Source organism: Fulmarus glacialis, unplaced genomic scaffold (assembly GCF_000690835.1).
Source record: "Fulmarus glacialis isolate BGI_N327 unplaced genomic scaffold, ASM69083v1 scaffold7996, whole genome shotgun sequence".
In the NCBI taxonomy this organism is placed as follows: domain Eukaryota; kingdom Metazoa; phylum Chordata; class Aves; order Procellariiformes; family Procellariidae; genus Fulmarus; species Fulmarus glacialis.
Window position 1 is genome coordinate 1 of NW_009216163.1, and position 8071 is coordinate 8071.

Here is an 8071-nt window from a genome sequence, read left to right on the forward strand (position 1 = left end):
TGTCTAAACCGTGAGCCGCCAGCTTCTCGTATCTCAGTGCTTTGAACCAGGCAGTTGCTCTGCAGGAAGCTGCTGTTTGCACTGACGTGTTACAAAAGAGGAAGAAAGGGGAGCCTGGGACATTGCTGCCTCCTGCACAGAAGTGAGGGCTGCTGCTTCTCCCAGCAGGCTGTCCCCACCTGGGACCCAGCTCCAGACCTGCTGAGGCAACTGGGCCGCAAAGGTACATCACAGAGACATCTTCAAAGCACAACCCAAGTAAACAGATCATCGGGCATCCCATCAACTGGGCCTGTGACTTCTCTGGTGGAAAACAAAACCAAAACCAAAGAGAGTAAAAGAAACGAAAGCAAAAAAAAAAAAAAGGTTTCTTTTTTTAATGTATCCTTTTATTTTTGTGCTCTTCATGTAGTGATTCTGGGCCTTCACTTCCTTTACCCTGGATGTGGATTTCAGGTACCCAGGGCAGGCTGGGTGCCTGTGTCCCACTGGCTGCTGTAGTAGATGAATTGGATGATTCAGCTTTACTCATTTTGGAACTGCCTCTTTCCATCCTGAGGCAGACCACAAATCTAACTGTAGGTGTTTCCCATATCCCAGTTGCATGCAGTTAGTGTCCACAGAGATCCCAAATGCTGGGTGTTGAACACCTGTGTGGGTCAGAAGGCTATAAGTTAGGTTTGGGCTAGAAGGCAGTGGGATGATGCATCAGCAGTCCCACAAACACATACACACCAATATTTTCAGGTCAGGCTTACTCATGTTTACACAGACTGTGCTGAAAGGGCCATCCAGGAGTGCTGTGAATCTATTCCCCAGCAATGGCAGTGGATTGATTTGTTTATTCCTAAATCAGTTATCCAATTTAGCAGTGCACACTGCCATTGAAAGTGACCCTACCACGTATGTTGGTTGCTTATTGTTCAGCCCAGCTATTCCCATGGTTATCTATCACATATTTCCTGCTGTGGTTTCAGTCAGTTACTTCTTGTTCTAGTCTTCCCAACTAGTAGGAATAACCGATCCCTGTTTTCTTTATACTTTTGCTTTCACCGGTAATCAGCTCTTCCTTTCATCTTTCCTTCCATGAGGGTTTGCTTTGTGCTACATCAGAGCAAGTGGGCAAGCAACCTGTAAGAGCAGCTGAGACTCACCCAACTTCCACTTTACATTCTTTCAATCGGGCAAGAATGAAGCAAATTAATGTGTAAATAGCAATAGTTAAAATCCAAATCATCAACCCAGACTAGATTCAGGAAGGTCAGGGGAGAATGGATAGTCAAGGACAAGCCTGAGAAAGGAGCCCACATTAGCTTTCCTTCCCTCTTCCGTAACTTAACTGCCCCAGGACACCCCGACTCGTGGTGCGTAAGCTCCAGAGGTGCCATGTTCCATGGGGCAAGGCACTCCAGGAGCCTGCAGTGATAAAACCAACATGTCAGCTGCATTCCTGGGTATGGTGTATGGGGAAGAGCCACTCTGCTATTTATACTGCAACTATTTTAAAGGGTAAAGTAGCTGCTGTTTCTGTAGGTATTCTATTAATCTGTTCTTTCCAGATGGAAAGCCTCCTGGAACTGTTCTGATGCATTTCCACATTTAGCTGAACGGTACCTTACATTTTTTATAGCCACAATGTGTCCCACATGTACAATTCCATCTTCAATATTTGCTTTTGAAACAATATTTAAAGTAATTCAATTTGCCTGTCAACACCATTTTCATCCCACAGGGCTAGCAGGACACGATGTGCGGCGGCAGCGGATTACCTTCTTACCTTTTCAGAAAGAATCCTTCTGATATTCTTGAGTATTAAATACCAGAAAATACAATGTCCAGGTCATGTAAGCATTTAGGTAGGTGTCAGATTTCAGAAATATAATAGGTGAGTGTGCTAGCATCAGAAGAAACTTCCCAAAAGAAACTAGTACAGATAAAGCAGAAATTTGCGTAACCTGTGCTAGGACCATAACAAATGAAGCCTTACATGACTTAGAATATTCTTTTACTTTACATTAAAGGTTTATGTTCTCCAGCTCATTGCCAATGTCCAATGTTAGGGATTCTGCTTGCATACCTGAATGAACCTGGAAGCATCAAGCTCTGGGATGGAGTCCCAAATCCAGCGTCAGTGAAGCCACGCAGCCCAAAGCTGCTGATGAGGTGGAGTCTGTCTTATCAGCTCTGTGCAAGCTTGCTTTTGGCTTCCAGCAAGGGCTTTCCAGAGGCTTCTCACCTACAATGCACACAAAGTTTATGGCAGGAAGAAGTGGCAAAGCAGATTTAATCAGGTTATGGCTGGGTTCAAAGGCCTAAGATCACGCTTTAGAACAAATGACCTGAATAAATAGCTTCACAAGAGGAACGTACTTGATGGGATAATTTTCAGTATTCACTAAAAAACTAAAAGAAAAAATACAGGGGATTTTTTGTACAGCATAAATGGAAACTTTTAATTTCTTAAGATGAACATTCATCTATAAAAACCTGAAAAGGTACAGGCATAGTTTTGTTTTTCAGATGTATGGCCTGAGACGTTGACCCAGCTATTGCATTCCACCAGTCAACCCAGTGGTGGTAGATGGCCTTTAGGCACCCACTGACTGCCACCGTTAGCTGCAGGCTGGCTGCCTCCATGGAAAGCAGGTTGTTAGTTAGGCCTTTATGTGCGTGATTCAGAGGAAGAGTCTTCCCTATTTTCCTGTGCTAGCATGCAGAGGAGAGTAACTTTTAGCCCACTAAGCATTTCAAGATTTATCTTGTATCTACAAGTTTAGCTGTGGTTCTCACTAAAACTATGTTTTGAAGCATTTATTTCTGAGAACTGCAGTGGAGATTTAGTCTGAGGTTAAGAAAAGAGTAGGATTTGTTACAATAGCAACAAGCCGATGAACAAAAATAAGCATCAGAAGGAGATGGTAGTAGAAGCATTTTCACTATTATCTAGCTGTGCGCTTCTGGAAACAATTGCAATTGAGAATCACTTTAGTGGTTATAAATTACCATGGTGTCATTCACAAGCACGACGGCAGGCTGGGTCTGCTGCACTTCCTTAGACAGCTGCAGTTGCTTCGTCACAAGAGGATTGGGAAAGTCTAGAGGAGCTGCAGTATAAGGAAACAAGATTATAAAAACTAAGACTTTCAAGTGAGGCTTTATTACAAAATGATTCTCAATGCCCTTTTTTATTGTTAAGTTTCTAAGATGAGAATCCAAATCACAGTCATCCTGCATAAAGACAGTGGATATAGAAAGGGATCAGCAACTCTTATGCTCTGAGCAACTTACAGAATAAGTTGAGAGAAGGAGAAAATAGATCTGCTTTCAACAGTGCTGTGGAATGATTATTTATGCAACAGATGTCTAAAATGTCCAATAATTTTTATTTCTATGTCTTCATTTTCATTTTCCCACATAAATTAGTAAATAAATGGCTGCATTGATATAGTGAAGAAATAAAACATTAAAACAGATCCATTTACAGCAAAGAGACCTGGCTAGAGCATTTTCAGTGAATTACCTTTCCATCAAAGGGATCAGAACCAAAACATACCACAAAGATATATTTACTTATTTATTTAATACTCAGGAACCCAAGTGGATTTTCCCATCACTCACCAAACAAAAGAAAAACCCACAGACCAACGTAAGGACTTGCATTATCCCATTCCGAGCATTTCAACACATCCTATTAAAATTGTTGAGAATGAACACTGAGACTTGGAAAGCCATCATAACACAGCTTTGTAATGTTGCAGCCATGGCTAAGAGCTGACGCTGATATTTGCAGTCCTGTGACTTGGGAGTTCTGCTGCTCATTTAATTAATCTTCAAAAGGATCCGGAGCAGATCCCTCTGATTTTTTTCTCTTGCACGGCTCATGTTGTCAGCTCTGTGTGTACCACCACCATCTACTGGCCGAACCCAGACTGACTGTGTTTCCAAGCTCCACCGCAATTCCTACCCTCCCCGGGCAGCGTTAGCCCCTGTGACTTGGCTCCTCGTTACTTACACACGGGGGCTGCATCCGATTGTAAGAGATCAGTGCGAGCCTGCAGGGCTTTAAAATCAACATTCCACTGATTACCAAAGGAAATATTATTATAGCTCAAGAAGAGCCCTCTCTTTATTTTTGAGCTGAGGATTTAGAGCTCAGTTGCTGAATGTGTGCAGTTTAGCTTTTAACAAAAAAAAAAATCTGCTTATATATAAATGCCCTGGAGGAAGGGTATGCCACAGATTTCATTATAGTGCATTTATTATTGCAAGAGACTGAGGATGCCTGTTACTACACTAAGGGAGGGGCAAGACGATGGAAGAAAAAAGTAGGAGGCTAAATTAAACAGGAATTTGTGCAATGGTGCCCTGGGAACCAGAGCTGGTCAAGTCTCACAGAGCGTGCAAAAAACTGCGTTTTCCCTAACCTCCCTCCAGACTGTACTGCACAGATTTCAAGCAGCCTCACAGCTCCTCTCTCATCGTGACCCAGCCACAAAAGTGTCTGTGTGTGTGTCTGTGTGTCTGTCTCTCTGTGCCTGTGCAAAGGCAGGGGAAGGGAGAAGGAGAGAAGGGAGGAGGTCCCTGCACAAGGGCAGGCAGCACTGCACCCAGGAGAGGCACAGCTGGAAGAGTTTTGCTTAGCAGTCATGTTGCACACTTACAGCCTTGTGCCACAACCCTTCACTCTGCCTGGGCATGCTGGACATCTCTCCAGCATACGTGTGTTCCCATTGCAAACTCCTGTCCAGCTGGGATATGACAGCTGCATCAGGCAATCTCTGTCCCTCAGAGACATGCTGCAAGGACTGCTAAAGGGACCAGGAGGTAAATTTTCTCCTGGAATGCAGTCTGCAAAAATAAGCACACCAATTTTTTTCTAAACCCTAATACCTGGTAGACAAGGTTTGTCATATGTTGGACTGAATGTATCTATCTCTGGTGGGGATACCCTTCCATCCCGCAAGCAAAGGAGTGGTATGAAAACATCTAACACTTCCCTTTCAGTAAACACATTCAAAGAAGCTGGCATGGCAGAGGAAAACGCAACATTCGTTTGCCTGCTCAGGCTCTGATGAACCCAGTTCTTGGACACGGGAATTACTTCAGTGCTACCATGGAAGCTACTGCGCTCCCAGGGCCACACGGAACAGGCAATGGGCTGGGAGAATACCTGTGCATCAACACCATGCTCCCATCCATCATCCTCGTTGACGGTGCTGTGGCTCCTTCCTCCTCCCAGCAGCTGCATACAGGTCCCAGGGCATCCTTGTCTGTGCCCTGGGAAACACTGGAGCCACCACACATGTGGAGACCATCTGCAGTGCCCAGGTCTGGGTCCAGCCATGTAGCCAGAAGGAGTGGGGTGCAAGCTGTCCCTCTCCTACCAGGACGACCCAGTGCAAAGCCTAGGAACCGCTGTTATGAGACACTAAAGCCTGGCAGCTAACTAAATCTGGGGAAAGATTCAAGAAAAATTCCAGCACAGAAAATTATTATCCACACTTTAATTTTCCAGTTGAAATAATACAGTGAACCTGGGTACCAATATAATCAAGGTCAGCAGTAAAAACAGTCACCACATACTCTGATCAGAAACAGTATAGGAGACCTCTGATTAAGGGAAAACAAACAAAAGCTATGGTAAGAAAATCCAGAACAAGGACTAGAAAGCAATCAACGATTACATTCTTGAGTGAATAATATCTGCAATTATAAAAGTTAAATGATGAAGGATTTAAAAATAAATATTTAAGGGTCTGTTCCCTCAAAACCATTTCAAAGTATGAAGAAAACATTGCTTGAACTATTTTTCCATTAGTGCAAGATCATCTGTATCAGAGTCGATGTTAATCAATGATCACTATTTTGAGGTTAGGGTTATTTATTATACCACTGCCCTTCAAATATGTTTAAGTGATTACAATATACCTCAAGGAAAATTGATAAAATGCCTATGTCAAGTTTTGTGAAAAAAATATACACCCTCATTAACCACATCAAAATCTGACAAGAGTCTGCATAGCTAGGTAACAGCACTGCAGCCTGATAAATACACGGCCTCAGAGACAACGCAGCTTACTCTGGCGTACAAAAACCACCCTGCAAGCCACTCTGCTTGCTGTAAGAAGGCAGCAATTGCACTTGTCAGTGAATGTGATGAAAGGGATTTGTTGGTTTAAGTTTGTCCAACTGTAGTTTAAGTAGGTGAAATTCTCATGGGGAAGGGAGAGATGGTCACAACCTTTTTTCTTTTTTTTTTTTTTTTTTTTGTGGTAAAGAAGCTATCACAGTTCATACATATAAAACAGCAGATGATCTGGCAATTGTACTCAAAAGCTGCAGTCCACAAACTCTAATAGTGGATTTCACATAAAAACAGTCCTATAGATAAATCTACAGGACTAGGAACAAACTTTAAAAACATTACTGAAGACTAACGTATGGGGTCAAACCATTAGACAAAATGTACACAGAAAAGCTATTTATATTTTATATGATGGAAAAGTCTCAGATTAAGAACTTGTGATAGCTACACCCACAGAAGTTATCAAAAACAGTAAGTTTAAGATGATATTGGGATCAAAACCATCTGCAGCCTCTTTGACACATTTTTGAACAGTTCTGTAAACCAGCACAGAAATATTCTATGTACTAAATAATTTTTAAAAATAACCCTATACATAATTATGACATGAACAGACAATTTTTGCAATGTTTCTAGAATTGGCCATGTGAAATCTAACTAAAAGGCAGTCATACATTCCTTTGCATGTGCACAAATACTATGTAAAAACATTTCAGTTGGCCTTAGCTGCTTGCTTAATTCTCAGGAATGTACCTGCATCTTAGGGCTCTTGCAAAATTGTTAGAATGAGTCATCTTAAAACAAACAAACCAACAAACCCAACAATAAACACAGCCCTTCGTAGCAGCTTTTAGAGATGACTGAAGGCACAGTAAATCCATTCTGAAGTAACTCATCATGACTAACCATTTGTTTTTCTGTGCTGCAATAAAAATAAAAAATAAAATCGCCCCAAACCTTCCGGGATTTTCAGAGATGTGGCTGGAGGACTAGTTAGGGTGGAGAGAGTCCCACAGAGAGCAAGCGTTGCTGTCCTGGGCCGCTGTAACTGAGGTAGTGCAGAGACCTGAGCTGGGTCCTTCACAACCCTCAGCCTGCAGAACAACTGGTCAGCAAAATTTATCTCCTTCGTTAGCACCTTAGTACAAATGCTGAAAGTGAAAAGTGTCCTTCTGAGGGTCTGCTACATAGGGTTATAGGACTATAGCACCCGTTGGGAACAGCAATGTGGCTCCCCCACGTATCGTCCTTAGCTTTTGAGAGCAGGGTCTCAGAAGAGTGTACATGAATACTGCTTGCAGAAATACTGTAGGTGAACAGTAAAGCGATTTACTACCATAACTTCAGCAAGATTTATAACAGTTTTTTCTCTTCAAACAGATATTGCCCAAAAATGTCTTTAAAAGAGGTTGATGGGATTCAATTTCTGAATTAAGCTAGGTGAGAGATCACATAGTTAAAGCTTTTACAGGGCACTGGACACATCTCAAATGAATATATTAACTTCAGGATGACCAAGTCCATACGCCATTATATCTCTAGACTAATTTATTTTATAATAGGAACCATCAAACTACCAAAACTCTGGCACTCTGAAGTCAAAAGTGACTTCATCTCTCTGCAAGCTTGGAAAGCCATCTGGCAAGAATCCACTGTCTGAAAAATAACTGTTCATTTTGCAGAAGGAATGGCTATTAAGAAAAAAAATCTACACCATAATCCTTGGAATATGTTTCAGAGTTCCTAAATTCAAGACCAAATTTTAATGCTGGCTCATGAGCAGATTCTGCGACGTATAAAAACAAAACATAAAAGCCCAAGCGTTCCTGAAGGAAAAAGTTGCATGAAAATGCCCGCTGCTCTGGGGCCTCGGACATGACTGCTCCACATGAGCGGTTGGAGGTTTATAGTGTGGGAGTATTTTCAGTTCCTGGCTTGTCCCAAAGGAGCCAATTTCTCCATGGTTCTGCCGTGCATCCTCACCTC